This window comes from Protopterus annectens, chromosome 2.part0 (genome assembly GCF_019279795.1).
Source record: "Protopterus annectens isolate FY-2018-M chromosome 2.part0, PAN1.0, whole genome shotgun sequence".
Lineage (NCBI taxonomy): Eukaryota > Metazoa > Chordata > Ceratodontiformes > Protopteridae > Protopterus > Protopterus annectens.
Window position 1 is genome coordinate 934,917,737 of NC_056728.1, and position 15,904 is coordinate 934,933,640.

The following is a 15,904-nucleotide window of genomic DNA, read 5'->3' on the forward strand; positions in this document are numbered from 1 at the left end:
TTCTGTGCTATATAGTTTAGCTTTGTCACAAAAAGCTCAGTATTACAGGGCTGAACACCTTAACTATACTCTCGTAATGCTGTGCACAGTACTTTCATTTATACACCTGTACTACACATGGGCACATACTACATGTTTATGCAATGCTTCACAGAAATAAAGGGCATTTAAATAACATGGCACAAATCTACAGAGATGTGAAAATGTTGTCAAAGCTACTTAGAAAAAAAAACACATTCTTAACATAGCATTCAAGCATAAAAATGCGGCATCATTTCCATTTGGGAATTGATTGCCGCCAAAATATTTTATCTGAACAACTTGAAACTAGAACTCCTTGAGAGAAAAGAGCATTCCTGTGAAATATTTTACAGAAATACAAAAAAGTAATGTATAAAAAGCAGTATACCCAAGGTAGACACCACTAAATTATATAAGAATATCAAGTACTACGACCATAATGGGTTTATATAACCATATTAAATACACTTAAAGCACTTCAATGTTGAAGTGACACCCCAACCTCATGTGCAAAAATGAGACAAAGAAGTTGTGGATGGATGGATGAATTATGCTAAAGAATGAAGGGCCTAGTTCAGAACTAAATTACTTGATATAATGTCCTTAGAGAGACTGACCAGCTCTGTTATCCTACATAAATCAACAGTACAATGCTGAAATCATTCACATTAACATCAGGGAGCACTGCTGGATGAGGGACACCTAAAAAAGCTATGGAAGTATAGTCAGTGGAGATAAGATGGAAGTGTCATTTGAGGTGATATGCAATATAAGGGTTGCAAGTTGCCAGTCGAGCACCAAAAAGTTGGACTGTAACACAAGTAAAGGTCTCAGCCAAATGGAATAATATCCAGAACCTTATGCTATCTAAAACAGAGGGAACAGGGCACTAGCAAATTTTTGAGATTAAAATAAATGAGCACTGAAAAGTGACAAATTACATTTCCTTCTCTGTGGAAGCTGTCCCTTTAATTTTACTTTTGCAAAGACTGGTGGCTCTCCTTTGACTTTAAGTGGAACCAGTCAGGGCTGGTGTTAGCATTTTGGGGGCCCCCAGCAAATGTGAAGTTGGAGGCCCCCTAGGTACTTCCAGTATAAGTATAATCCTATCAACGCCATCCATCCTAAGCAACCTTTTATTTTGTGCTGCAAACTTCCACAGACAGACCTGCAACTAAAAGCTCTTACATTACAACAGGCTTATGTACCACACTTTCACTATGTTGAGCTGTCTAACAAAGGGGCAGTTACAGTTACTGGCACTTAGTTGATACAATGATACATTGCAACAAGTCTATGTACAGGTCTGGACTTAAAGTGAAATGATGACTGGACCTACATTTCAACACCCCCCCTCCACACACACACACACACACACACACGCGCACACACACACACACACACACACACACACACACACACACACACACACACACACACACACACACCATCCAGTCCTCTCATCTGATTCCCACTCCTTTTGGGCTCCCCATATCATGCACATTACTTTTTTCTTCCTTTTCTCACACTTTGCCTTACTCTCAGCTTTTTCAAGAAGCCATAAAGTACAGTTGTGTACACTTACCATAAATGTAGATGTTCAAGTATATTCACTGTTGCAGTCATTACATCTGGGTTATCTGCTTGCAGGTAGCCCTCAGTCAGCCTGATTAGCAAAGTCTTGTGTCCTGCATCAGTTGCTGTCCCTTCCATGATGTCAGGTCGTCAGGGGTATAAGACATGCAGCCAATGCCATTACATCAGTTTTTCTTGCCCCAAATGTCAGATGCCCCCCTAATGGGAAATAAAAAAGTACAATGATATACCTCCAACAAAAAAGCAAATACAACAAAAAGGCTTTTAAGCATAGTAAAGGAAAGTAGAGGTATAGCCAAAAGAAGTTAGGGGGCTGGAGGGAGGGTAACCAGGACTGCAACAGTGAATACACTCAAACATCTACATTTATGGTAAGTCTACACAACTGTACTATGTTCTTAGTGTTTCACTGTTGCAGTCATTACATTTGGGTAGATTCCCAAATATATGGTTGGGAGGAGGAATTTAGATAGCATTAGGATGAACTATAAGGCCCTGCAAGACTGCAGTGGCAAAGCCAGCTCTGGATTTAGAGAAAATAGGCAAATGATAATGCTTGGTGAAAGTATGCACAGAGCTCCAGGTAGCAGCTTGTAGGATGTCCCTGGTAGGGACGCCTCTGAGAAAGGCTGTAGAGGTAGATGCAGCCCTGGTGGAGTGAGGTCTGATCCCCTGGGGGATAGGTTTTCCATGGTGCTTATAGCAGAAAAAAATGCAATGGCCTATCCATTTAGAAATGGTTTGCTTTGAAATAGCCTTCCCCTCTGCCCCTGCAGCAAATGCCACCAGTGGTTGTTCAGATTTCCTTTGAGGTTTAGTTCTGTCCAAGTAGAATCTAAGTTGTCTGTGCACATCTAAGGAATGCAGTATCCATTCCCCTTTGTTCTGTGGATTGGGAAAGAAGGTTGGCAAATGAATAGACTGATTAAGAGCCACACTGGATACCACTTTGGGCATGAAGGATGGATTGGTTCTGAGGGTCACCCTGTCTGCATGAAAGATGATGAAAGGCTCCACTGCCATAAGGACCTGTAATTCAGATACCCTTCCAGCTTAAGTGATTGCTAAAATTGTAAGATTATGTTCAACAGGGTTTTAAGGTTGAAAGTAATTTTGTTACAAAGATGTAACATAAATAAGGTATAAAATAAAGCTTGCTTAAATGCAGAAACAGAGTTTAGTAATATGTGATCAGCATCTATACTAAATGACCATGGCGTGGAAAATAAGGAATCTGCTGAATGGACATTTTTCCCTTACAGACTTAAAAACAAGATGTATGCAAGAGCAAAAATGCAAAAATCTGCTTTTAAAGAATGGACAATGACACTGTGACAATGTGTTTCCTTAAAAACATGTTTTTCTGCATGGACAACAGGACAAGTTTATCAGCATTGGCACAAGAACAGATGTTCTTATACAAAGATCCAAATAGAATACAGGATGTTCACACTGTCAGAAAAACTGGCATCTTATAAATTCAGCAAAAATGTGAAAAGACATTGTTAAACAAGGAAGCTTAAAAATAATATTATTAAGTCAGCATTTGTGTCAGCATCTGCAACAGTTAGTATTGTTTCTACAGGATGAGCAATTCTCCAAAATAGAATACCAAGAGGAAATGTATATGTATGTGCATGACTAAAATTATATATAAAGATCTGTATGAAGCCAGTTATGTTAGGGTTATTGGTAGAGACACATTTGTCTTGAAGTAAATGTTATATCTCTCACATCATCTGTACTATATGAGAAGTAAAGTGGAACAGTACTTTAAGTTGCAATGTTAGTCTGTTTGGTTTATTATAAAAAGTTATTTGTTACTGCTCTAAGTTGATACTGCAAAGTATATTTTCTCATCAGTGTATATTCTGCAAGTTTCTGTATGCAACAGACTGTGAATGCAACTATAACCAGACTTTGATTTCAGCAGAATCCAGCCAGCAAGACTGAGTGTCTTAGAAGACTTCAAATCCATCACAGTAAGCTCCATATAATTTTTCTATGGCAAGCTAGCCTGCATTTGAACCTAAAATCTGCATTCAAATACAGGGGGAGTGATGGTAAGCCCTGCAGAGGGTCACTTCAGTCAAATTGCAGTAACTAACATCTGTACATATGTGTAAATCCTAAACAGAAGTATTCCAGTTTATGCAGCTTGCATTAGTAAAGTTTTTTTAGACGTCTAAAATCCGGAGTGAGACTAGTTCAAGAAAGTCACAGTGCCATATATTCTTTGAGAAAAGGTGGATATCTACTTGTACAACAGTCCGCTGCCTGTTGTACTTCACCAGCTTCTCAAGTGACTCTGAAAAATTTCCAGCCATCAGCAACAACAGCCTGATCACCTGTTTTCTTGCTAACTGGTAAGACTTTTTTCTGGGTCACATTTTAGGGTGGATGCTATTACACAGTTTGTATATTATTAGACAGTTTGGATGTTATTAGACAGTATGGATATTATTTATAATTCATGCAGGAGTAAACCAAACTATAGTAAATTGCAATGTTGGTATACACAGAATATTAGTAAATGTAAAACCTTATTAGGGCAGGTTGATAGTAAGGCATTATGCAAATGTATTACAATATTTGACTAGTATCTCAAAGAAAACCATGTGGGGTATAACAAATGTTTATTGTGTGCTTCAACAAAAACTGCATTCTGTGTATTATGCCATAAAAAAGTATTGCATCATATTGCTAAAAAATAGACTGTGTATACAGATCTGTTCATGATAAAGAATTAACTAAGGGCAAAGTGTTTCTATTATATTCAAATGTTACAGTTATGTTCTGTCACCAGATGTAAAAGGTTTATTTCAGAATTGCAACCACAGTCAAATCAGTTACTGATAGCACCTCTTGTACATTTTGTTACAAAAAATGTAATACATTTTTAAAAGACAGACACAATGAGTTCAGGAAGCTTAGACAAGTTATACATACATCTTTTCAAAAGTGCTTAGGAGTTTCAGATTCAGCAGAACAGGCTCCTGAGACATATCAGGCAGACTATGAGAAAACTCTTGAACAGCAGTTGCAGGATAAAGAAAATAAATGAGCTAAACTGACAGGGACTGACTTCCTCCATATAATAGCTGAGCTTAAAAAGAACAGGAAACTACAGCTGATTTGTACAAAAGAAATATATTTTATAATATGTTTATGTTTTGAAAATGGTTAAGCATACATGCTAGGATGGTAAAATCTAATGTCTGGACAAATCATTCTCAAATGTTTAAAACTTCCATTCAGTTAAATCAAGATATTTATCAGTACTACAGTAAAGTAGAGCATATGACTGCCATTTTTAGCATAGTCAAAAGGTAAACAAAACAGTTATAGTGCATAAAATTAAATAAAAATAGTTAATGAGTAGTCACAAGACTGACATGATTAAATAAAGATTTTAAGTCACAAGAAAGACATGCATGTATCTTCTTTTCATCTAAAATAAATCTGTTACAATGCACAAGAATAACAGGCAGACAACAGCAAATATAAATAATGTAAATATAAACATGTATTAGTTAAGCTAATATACATTTGTTTTTTACATTTTATATAACTGTATAGTAACACCAAGCAGTTAAAGTTCTGAATTTTAAAAAGAAAATCACAGATGGTATTAGTCAAACAGTTTTTGTAAAATTAATGGCAAGAGAGTTAAATAGATAAATAAATAAAAATACTGAAATCCACATAAGCTAATTATAAAATAATGTCTATTTATGTAGTATAAATGCATAGTTTTGCAAATCACAAATATAATACTAAGTGTTTTATAACTGCATTTTACAAACAGATGATTAAAGGAAAAATGCCAAAAGAATTAACTATAGTTTATAAAGTATAAAATGTGAGCTCAGACCTTCCTAGACTAGATGAATAGTTACAGGAAATGTTGGAAAGATAAGATAAACAACAAGACTGATTGCCAGACAAGTAGCTTGAGTTTTTTGAAAACATTATTGGTATTAAAACATAATTGTTAAAATGTTTACAGGCAACACTATTTGATAATTGCAATAAAATGTCACAATTGTGCCTAGATGTCATTGATAATTTGTTTGCAATTAAATGTTAAAAGAAAAAAAACTCACTTCCATCAAGTACAGCCAGCAAATGGGCTATAGTATACATACAGTTCAAATCAATTGTGCAGGAGGGTGTAAATACCTACTAGTGGTAATAAACAGCAAAAGCTTTATAAAAATGATCAAATCAGACAGAGGTCTATAGTTTGGTAGCCTAGTGGAGCAGACGTGTGATTGAAGTATTGGGCTGGTGTACATTCTAAAGCAAATAAACAATACTGTAGTAATACTACAGGGGGAGGGGTACTTTCTGAGTCTGAGTTTTACACTTACTGTATAAGCAGTACTGCACAAGTGTCTGAAACAAAGCTACAGAAAAAATAAACAACAAGGGTCTAAAATAAAGCTACAGGAAGAAATATCTCATTCCTTCTTGACAATACTCTTTTAGAGGGGGGAGGAAAAAACAGGTATTAGTGCATAAGGAACACTGGTAAACAGATTAAATCTGAAAGTCCAAGATATTTTATGCTAGTTATTATGGTATTGGTTAGTATTAAATTGTATTTACAACCTGTTAAAACTGTAAAGCTATACAAGAGATGGTTTTAAAAAAACAAGAGATGGGCTTAAAATTGCTTTATTACAGCTATACAAGAGAAAGTAAAGATATATAAAAAAACTGAACAAGATTGGTCACTATTTTTAATATGCTTTTGGCAAAACAATGTTGGTATAAAACAGCATGAATATTTTTAGTTGTTAAGTATGTAGTTTAAAATAACAGGGCATATGCCTTTGGTGCCAGTTCCACTATTAAATTTGTAAGATTAGACTAAATGTACTTTATAGTCTTTGTGTGTACAAATGCAGAAGAATTCAGTACAAATGAAATTAATGTCTAGCAAAGGTCCAGGGTACCTACTAGATTGAAATGCATAAATAGCAAACAGTCTGTGTAAATACATACTGTACAGGATACATTGTAATAAGTTCAAAAGTGATTTGTCAAATTGTAATTTCACTGGTTTTACCCCAATAAGAGGAAAATTATATTAAAATATTGTACTCATACAACTAATGGACTAATATGTACATAACATTCTTTAGTGTAAATATACTAAAATAATTGCTTTCAAATATTTATTATCTAAGCCCAGTGGGCAGTTCAGAGACATAAACACAATGTTATGGTTAAAATGACATTGAAACTGTATATTTTCAGCAGTGTATAAATTTTTGCAGTAGCACATGGTTCTTGTCTCTTATAGTTAATTCAACAGTTGCAAAGAGTTAATGAAACAGTTCTAAATCATAAATGAAATTCTGTGATTGCAAAAGAATAAATTAATCAAGTTAACCTAAAGCAGACACAGCTCATAACTGATGAAATATTTTCACAGAATGGTCTGCAAAAGAAAAAGTTGTTAGATACATTCAGTTTTGGTAGCAATATTTGATATCATTGTAAAATTGTACTTTGACTTGTATCAAAAGAAGACTAAAGGTTTTGTTTCTTAATGTGTTTTCTATATAATGTGAAAGTGTTTTGAGTATATTAAAATAAAAAGAAGGAATTGTAAGATTATGCTCAACAGGGTTTTAAGGTTGAAAGTAATTTTGTTACAAATATGTAACATAAATAAGGTATAAAATAAAGCTTGCTTAAAAGCAGAAAAGTACAGTTGCCATAGATGTTCGAATGGGAGATTCCATTGCTGCAGTCCTTCATATTGTGTATATAGTCCATCCAGTCGGCCCGAAATACCAGAGTCAGGTAAACACCTACACAACCACCCCTAAACACAAGCTGGAACCTCCTTGCCATGATGGGAATAACAAAAAAAATGCAAAAATCCACCCAGAAATAGTTTGTTTTTTTTGACACCTGCTGCCTGCCCTGTGAACAAAAAAAAAAAAAAAACAAAACTGCTGAGACTGCCTAAAAATCTTAGTCCTGCTTAAGTAATAACGCATCTAAAGTGCAAAATCTTCTCCCTTTATTTTGGGGGGTCTGCATAAAAGGTAGGCAAATGAATAGTTTGGTTTTAAAGCCACACTTCAAAGGGCTCGACCGAGCCATAGGGGGCCTGCAACTCACACACCCTTCTTGCAGAAGTATAGCCCACAAAAAGCAGTCTTCCATGACAAATATTTTGTCCAGTAACTCAGTAAGATATTGAAGAGCCATGCTCTCAAAGGCTCAGAAATCTCCCAAAATTCTTTGCTTTACTCCAAAATAAAAATCTCTTCCATTTTGCTGCTACCAGTGTTGCAGAATCATCTGGAACTATCAAAATCATCCCTCTGACCTTTAACGGTACCTTTGAAAGAAGAGGAGAGAGGTGAAAAGGCATACAGATGGCATACAGATGAAGGTGAAAGAGCACAGCATTTCCAACTCCACTTTTGTGTGATGAAACCCCTTGTGCAAAACTGTGGCAGCTGGTGGGTTTAGTGAGAGAAGCGACAGATCTATGTCTGGAGTTCCCCATGACACTGTCAATTTCTAACATCTCATGATGCTTATGTAGATGTGTAGTCTGGCAGGCCACTTGTCTTGTATCCACTTGCATTGAGAGATGAGCTCTCAAGCAATGTCTAGAGGCATCTGTCGTAAAAATCTGAATCAGCCTTCTCATTTAACTCCCTCCCTCATGGGATACAGAGTCTCTGAGAAAAAAAAATGGTCAGGGAATCCTCGAGAAGAGTGGCATATCCCACATCAGAAATCAGAATGGAATGGATCTCCTGCAAATCTTCGCAGAAGAAGATTCAAGCCCCTGAACCCCTCAAAAAAAAAAACTCTGGTTCTGGTCTAGGCTAGGGCCTCTTAGAGAGGGGCCATAGAACCCTCTAATCATAGTAATCAAATCTTCTGCCATTTTAAGCATATGTTTCTAGGTACAGAACCCAATGGAGAGCGAAGAACATCAGAGTTTAGTAATATGTGATCAGCATCCATACTAAATGACCGTGGCTTGGAAAATAAGGAATCTGCTGAACGGACATTTTTCCCTTACAGACTTAAAAATAGGATGTATGCAAGAGCAAAAATGCAAAAATCAGCTTTTAAAGAATGGACAATGACACTGTGACAATGTGTTTCCTTAAAAACATGTTTTCTGCATGGACAACAGGACATGTTTATCAGCATTGACACAAGAACAGATGTTCTTATACAAAGATCCAAATAGAATACAGGATGTTCACACTGTCAGAAAAGCTGGCCTCTTATAAATTCAGCAAAAATGTGACAAGACATTGTTAAACAAGGAAGCTTAAAAATAATATTAAACCAAATCAAAGAATACAAACTGCTGAAAAACAGAAAATGGCAATAACGAGTTAAGCTGGCAGACTGGACGACAATTCTGCAAATGTACCAAAGCTTTATTAAAAGTAAGCGCTTTCGGTAGAGAGCAATCTCCCCACCTTCATCAGGTCTGATTGATGAATTGATGATTGCCATTTTCTGTTTTTTAAAAATAATATTATTAAGTCACCCTTTGTGTCAGCATCTGCAACAATTAGTATTGTTTCTACAGGATGAGCAATTCTCCAAAATAGAATACCAAGAGGAAATGTATATGTATGTGCATGACTAAAATTGTATATAAAGATCTGTATGAATCCAGTTATGTTAGGGGTACTGGTAAAGGCACATTTGTCTCGAGGTACATGTTATATCTCTCACGTCATGTGTACTATATGAGAAGTAAAGTGGAACAGTACTTTAAGCTGCAACATTAGTCTGTTTGGTTTATTATAAAAAGTTATTTGTTACTGCTCTAAGTTGATGCTGTAAAGTATAATCTCTCATCAGTGTATATTCTGCAAGTTTCTGTATGCAACAGACTGTGAATGCAACTATAACCAGACTTTGATTTCAGCAGAATCCAGCCAGCAAGACTGAGTGTCTTAGAAGACTTCAAATCCATCACAGTAAGCAGCACCATATCATTTTTCAAAAAGGAAAGCTGTTTTCCAAGAAAGAAGTTTTAAGTCTGCAGTAGCAGCTGGCTCGAAAGGAGGTAGAGTGAGTTTCACCAAAACAAAGTTAAGGGCCCCGGCTGGGGTTGCAGCTCTCCTGGGAGGTCTCAAATTTTTGGCCCCTCTGAGAAACTGCTTGAGCAGTGGATGAGAGAAGCGGGGAGGTTCTGTGCTATAATGAGCTGAAATGGCTGAGGCGTAGATTTTAGTGGAGGAAAAAGACAGTCCCTTGTGAAGCATCTCAGTTAAGTATTGTAAAATCTGAGGTAAATTGGGTGCTGCTGTGCTCATCCCTTGAGATTGGTTCCAGGCACATAATCTTTTCCATTTTTCAGCATAAGATTTTCTAGTACTAGGCCTCCTTGCCTGTAAAATGATATCCATCACATATTTACTGAGGGATGGTAGAGGATAGATTATGTAATTAGCCAGGCTGCAAGGTTCAGTGTTAGAAGCTGAGGGTGCAGAATCTGGTTCACCTGCTGAGACAACAGGGAAGGAGTCTAAGGCAGGTGCCATGGGGATAACCATGACACACTTCACAGGAGGGGGTACCAGTGTTGGTGTGGCCAGTCTGGAGCAATCAAAATCATCCTTGGTTTGTCTTGTTTGATTTTTAGTAGTACTTTGGAAAGCAGAGGCAGAGGGGGGAAGGCATAGACTGATAGGTGTTTCCAGCTGAAGGACAGAGCATCCACTTTCCAGGCTTGCTTGTGGGGAGTCCTTGTGCAAAATTTGTCTAATTGGTAGCTTTGGGGAGAGGCAAATAGGTCTATATCTGGGCTCCCCCATTTGCTTGCCAACATGTTGAAAATCATTGGTTCCAGTTTCCACTTGTGTGGGTCCATGAGGTTTCTGCTTAGTCCGTCTGCCAGTGTATTTAATTTTCCTGGCAGGAATTGAGCTTGTAGGTGCACTTGGTAGCTCAAGGCTGTGTTCCACAATGCCATGGCTAGTCTGCAGAGGGGGTAAGAATATGTACCCCCTGGTGTTTATGTACCACATAACAGTGGTGTTGTCCATCTTTTCCAAAAGTTGTCCTGGAAGAATGTGGTCCTTGAAGGCTGTCAGAGCATTCTGTACAGCTAACATTTATTTTTGATTGATAGTAGGTGCATTTGACTTGGGTTCCATTTGCCCTGAATGCACGTCCCTGCCAAGTGAGCCCCCCATGCATAGTCTGATGCATCTGTTGTTAGGGTTTGAACGGCAGGGGGTGATGTGAGAGGTAGTCCCTTGTTTTGGTGGCAGGCCTCTGCCCACCAAAGAAATTCTAGATGTAGGCAAGGTATGATAGGAGTCATTTATTCTAGAGCCTGAGAATGTTGACACCATAGGCTTTTTAGATACCACTGTAGTTTCCTCATATGCAGTCTTGCATATGGAATTAGAAGAATGCAGGAGGCCATGAACCCCAAGGCTTGCAGTATTTGTCTTGCAGATAGCAGGGTTTTTGTGGCCACTTGTTTGAAGTAGGTTGTCAAATGAATTTGTTTCTCTGGCGTGAGGTAAGTCATCCTGGAAATTGTATTCAAGCTTGATCCCAGGAATATAATTTGTTGACAGGGTACCAGGTGTGATTTCTTTTCATTTATGGTGTACCCCCAGACAAGTTAGAACCCTTTGTACAAAGGCCAGATGATTCAAAAGTATGTCCTGGCTTTCTGCCTGAATTAGACAATCATCCAGGTATGGGTATATTTGAATAATTCTTTGCCTGCAAAATGCAATAACTGGAGCTAGGCACTCTGTGAATACCCTGGGCGCAGTAGATAAGCCAAAGGGCAGTGCAGAGAACTGTGTAGCCTGCTTTGAAGCATAGGTATCTTCTGCAAGATTCCCTGAGTGGGATGTGCAGGTATGCTTCTTTTAAATCTAGTGTTGCCAACCAGGCATCTTTGCCTAGCATAGGAAGTAATTGGTGAAGAGTCAGCATCTTGAATTCTGGAATTTCCAAAAAGGTGTTTGGCGTAGACAGGTCCAGGATAGGACACCATGAATTGTCTTTTCTGGGTACCAGGAAAAGTCTTGAGTAGAAACCTTGTCCCTTTTCCTCTTCCAGTACCAGATGAAGAGTCCCCATGCTTAAGAGAGAAAGTAGTTGTTTTTGGGCCTCTGCCCACTGATTTGGGGGTAGGTCTGGCCACCCGCTTGGAGTTGGCAACGTATGGAAGTGAAATCTGTATCCCTGGGAATCTATATTTAAAACCCATTTGTCCTGGGTAATGAGTTCCCAGTTCTTTGCATGAAGAGAAATCTTTCCCCCCAAAGGGGCAGACAGTTGATAAGTGCTTGGAAATTTTAAATGGACGTCATTGAGACAGTTTACCATAGAGGGGAGTCTTATTACTCCCAGATTTGGAAATGGCAGCCCCCCACTGCTTAGTCCTGTGTGTCCCCTGGGACTGAAACCTGGGGCTTTTGCTGTGTCTGGGTTTGGCTTGAGAAGACCTGGAAGGGGCTGTAAAGGATCAGTTCTTAGAGGGACAGTGCCTACTAAATTTAGGAGGCTGAACTTGTAAGAAATCTTTAACAGTTTGCATAGATTTAGCTTTATCATCCATCTTTTTAAGAACTTCCACAGCCTTGTTGCCAAACAGGCGGTCCTGATTTCAGGGAGCATCCAACAATTTAGCTTTAACATGATCAGGCAAAGACTGCTCCTTAAGCCAAGCATGCCTTCTGAGCCCAGACCCAGTAACAGCAGCCCTGCAAGAGGCCTCTAATGAATCAAACCACATTGCAAAGTATGTTTTCCAACTTGTTCATCTGACTGCATTAAATCCTGTAATTATTTATTTTCCACACAGTCAGGAATCAACATCATTTTCTGTTTAAGCAATCCAATAATATGTTGCTGATACTTTACCATATGAAACTGTCAGTTTAAAGCCCTAATGGCCAAGGTTGCAGAAGTGTAAACCTGCGTACCCCATCTATCCAGCGCCCTGGAGTCTCTATCAGAAGGGGTAGGATTTTTAGCAGTAGAAGCCTTAATGCCCTTGGGCCCCTGTGAAATAGTCTCTGGATCCGCAAAAGGATTTTTAAAAAGGAACTTGTGTGACTCAGGGACCCTGTAGTATCTGTCAGGTTTTCTGCGAGCAGGAGGCAGGGAATCAGGGGCCAAATTAGATTCCAAAAAAGCATCATCAACAATTTCTAGTACAGGAGGAATAGCTAAAGGCCTATGCTGAGGTAGGAGTAAGAAATCCCTAAGCCTCTTTTTCGAATCAGAAAAATCCTGGCTTTCCCAGTGGAAATGCTCCCTTAGAATATGCAAGGTTTTCCCAAAATAAAAATCCACTGGAGGGGAAGCAGAGGGAATGGAGTCCTCTGCATCAGAATCCTCATAAGTAGATAAGGGCAAATCTAGATCATCAGAAGAATCAGAAAAAACAGAATCCTGGTCAGAAGATTGATAAACAACTTCAGTCCTAGGCCTCTTAGAAAGAGGGGGTTGGCTACCGCTGATTAGAGTTATTAAATCTTCAGCCATTCTTATCATTTGTTTTTTAGGCAAGGAGGCCTGAGCATGTGGTCTGGGCTTCGTTTTTTTAGGCATGTTCGAGATTTAGGCCTAACTAAAGAAGGAGGCATCAGTTTAATATGCAAGTCCATAGGCCTGAATACACCCTCAGAAGCCAATGCCTGCACAGCGGCTCTGGACCCATCCAAGGTAGAGACATCTGCGGGTTCCATAGTTGAAGTATCTCGCGGCATACCGGACTCTGAATGGGTCTCAGTAGAGATCTGTGAATCAGAAGTAGCAGGTATCAGGGGCTGCGAAAGTGCCTCACTGAGTACCAGCGAACTGGCGACTGGCTTAGGAGAAGCATCGTTGGCAGTTTTGGACCTCGGCGGCCTGCCTCTGTCTTTATCTTTGCATTTTTTCGGAACCAACGACATTTCTGGATAATTAAACTGAGAACCGAAATATTTAGAGGCGAAAATATACCGACGATGGATAGTGCGCTGATTAAATAAGCACAAAACCAACAACAAGGTACGTCGTGGTCAGGGCCTAGGCAAGGAATACAGTACAAATGAAACTCTTTATGAGGTATTTGCTTTCCACATGTAATGCAATTATTAACTTTTATTGACATCGGTAAGGAGCTTTAGTTGAAGACTTCGGTTCTGAAACTCGAAAACGAAAATTTCAGGAGTCGGCAGACCGGCACTTGCGAACTGCTTCTGCTTCGGGCACTGCCCGGCAAGAAAGACTGATGTAATAGTGTAGGCTGCATGTTTTATACCCTGATGACCTGACATCATGGAAGAAGGGACAGCAACCAACGCAGGACCCAAGACTTTGTTAATCAGGCCGACTGAGGGCTACCTGCAAGCAGATAACCCAAATGTAATGACTGCAACAGTGATACACGAAGAACATTTTCCTATATGCTCTTAAGTGCATTTTACACCTTTTCATCCAATAATGGCTTGAACAGAAATTATGATTAAGGAAAGAAATTCACTGTTGCGCTTCAGCTTTAGTTTTCCTTGCATCCTTTCAACACACCTTCCCTGAACAAGACAGCACAGTAATAACCATTTAGGAAATAACTCAAGCCAGGGCCCAAGAAGCCACAGGTTTACAGATGGTCAAGGATGCATTTTAGAGCATTTTCTCAACATTTTACTCCAATGGTGGCCTAAACAAAAACCATGAAAAAAAATAATTTCAGTTTTATTTTTTTTTTCTTTCAAGGAAGGCATAAGTTGTGCCCAAGGCTTAATTTTCAAAGCTGACAAAATTACAGTAAACTAACAAGTCAGTAGTTGTGAGAATATTTAAGTTGTTGTATCTTTCAGCTTTGCACGGTTAGGGGTCGCCACAGCGGAACTCCGGTCCGCTAATGATTGGCAGTAGATTTTTATGTACTGAGTTGCCAGGCCTGACGCACAACCTTCAACGAAGGTACACCCATTCACGCATGTCTCCACACAGAAGACGCTTTAGCTGAGAATCGAACAGGACAATGTCTTACTGTGAGGCAGCAACGCTACCGCAGCACCACCACCGCAGCTGTGAGAATATTTAAGTCTTATCTGGAAATACTGCCTACCTCACTAACCTCCTACAAAAGACAATCACTGCCTATGCATCCCTCTGATGTGAGACTGAGATGAAAGCAGAGATTTAAACTGCCTTAGTCATATATTTCAAGTGACTGCTGAACATATACATAGCATGTTCTTCACCCATAGCCCTCAATGGCAGCCATATGTATATGTGCCTAATACTTGATTATGAGAATGATTTCAGTAATATATTCTAATTTGTTGCTCCTAGACAGTACACCTCTCTTACACAAGCTATAGTAACCTTTTCTGTACACCTCTGAGGTCTGTGAGAAACACAGCCATCAGCTCAAACACAAGCTATAATGACTTCATGTGTGCACCTCTAAGGTTTGACTGTGATGAAAATTAAAGATGTAATAAACACACAATCTCCAGCCCCTCATAACCGGTAGCAGCTTTCTGCACACACACATTTGAGCAGGGCTGGTTTTAGAATGGGTGTAGTTGTAAACAGAGGCTGTTATCAGCTTTATCCCAAAAGGGTCATATTTCAGCCCCATTCAGGTTAAACAGCATATTCATAGGTTTATAGGTTCATAGGTTGATACTAGGCTATCGGCCCTAGGGCCTATACAAGCCTAGCCATAACAATTCCCTGGCTATTTCTTCCAACACTATTTACTTCCCTGGACCCCTGTCTAGCAGTGCGACTGGCGTGATCCCCAGGGTGAATTTCCTTTCTCCAATCCAGTCATCAAGGTTCCTTTTGAAGAGGGCCAAATAGGTGCTCTGCTTGACATGTATGGGCAGTCTATTCCAGAGTCTGGGGAGTCTCTGAGTCAGGAACCTATCCCTCCAGCATGTTTTTTTTATTGTGATGACAAGGTTTAGATCCCTGGAACGTGTAGCTCTGAGGGATTGGGATTTCTTTAAGTGCAGCATGTCCAACAGCTCTGGGTTTGACATGAGATCGCCTCTGAGTAGACGATATGTGACAGACTATAGCTGGAATTTTTTAAGGCGGTCAGCATAGGGCATCTGCTTTAGGCCTGTGATTCCTTTAGTGAGGTATTTCTGCAGCCTTTCCAGTTGTTGCAGATGTCTTGAGAGATACATACCAAACAGGGCATTGTATTTTATAATGGGTCTAATGAGGGATGAGTAAAGTGGGACAATGACCTCCTTTTTTCTGGATGAAAAACCCTTAGTGATGAGGTGTGCCACAT

General features: G+C 39.0%; 1 protein-coding gene across 7 annotated transcripts in view; it reads right to left on the reverse strand.

The window, feature by feature from the left end:
- LOC122793310 (protein RUFY3-like) overlaps positions 1-15,904 on the reverse strand; it is a 1,534,975-nt gene that overhangs the window by 927,433 nt on the left and 591,638 nt on the right. The window lies entirely within an intron of this gene.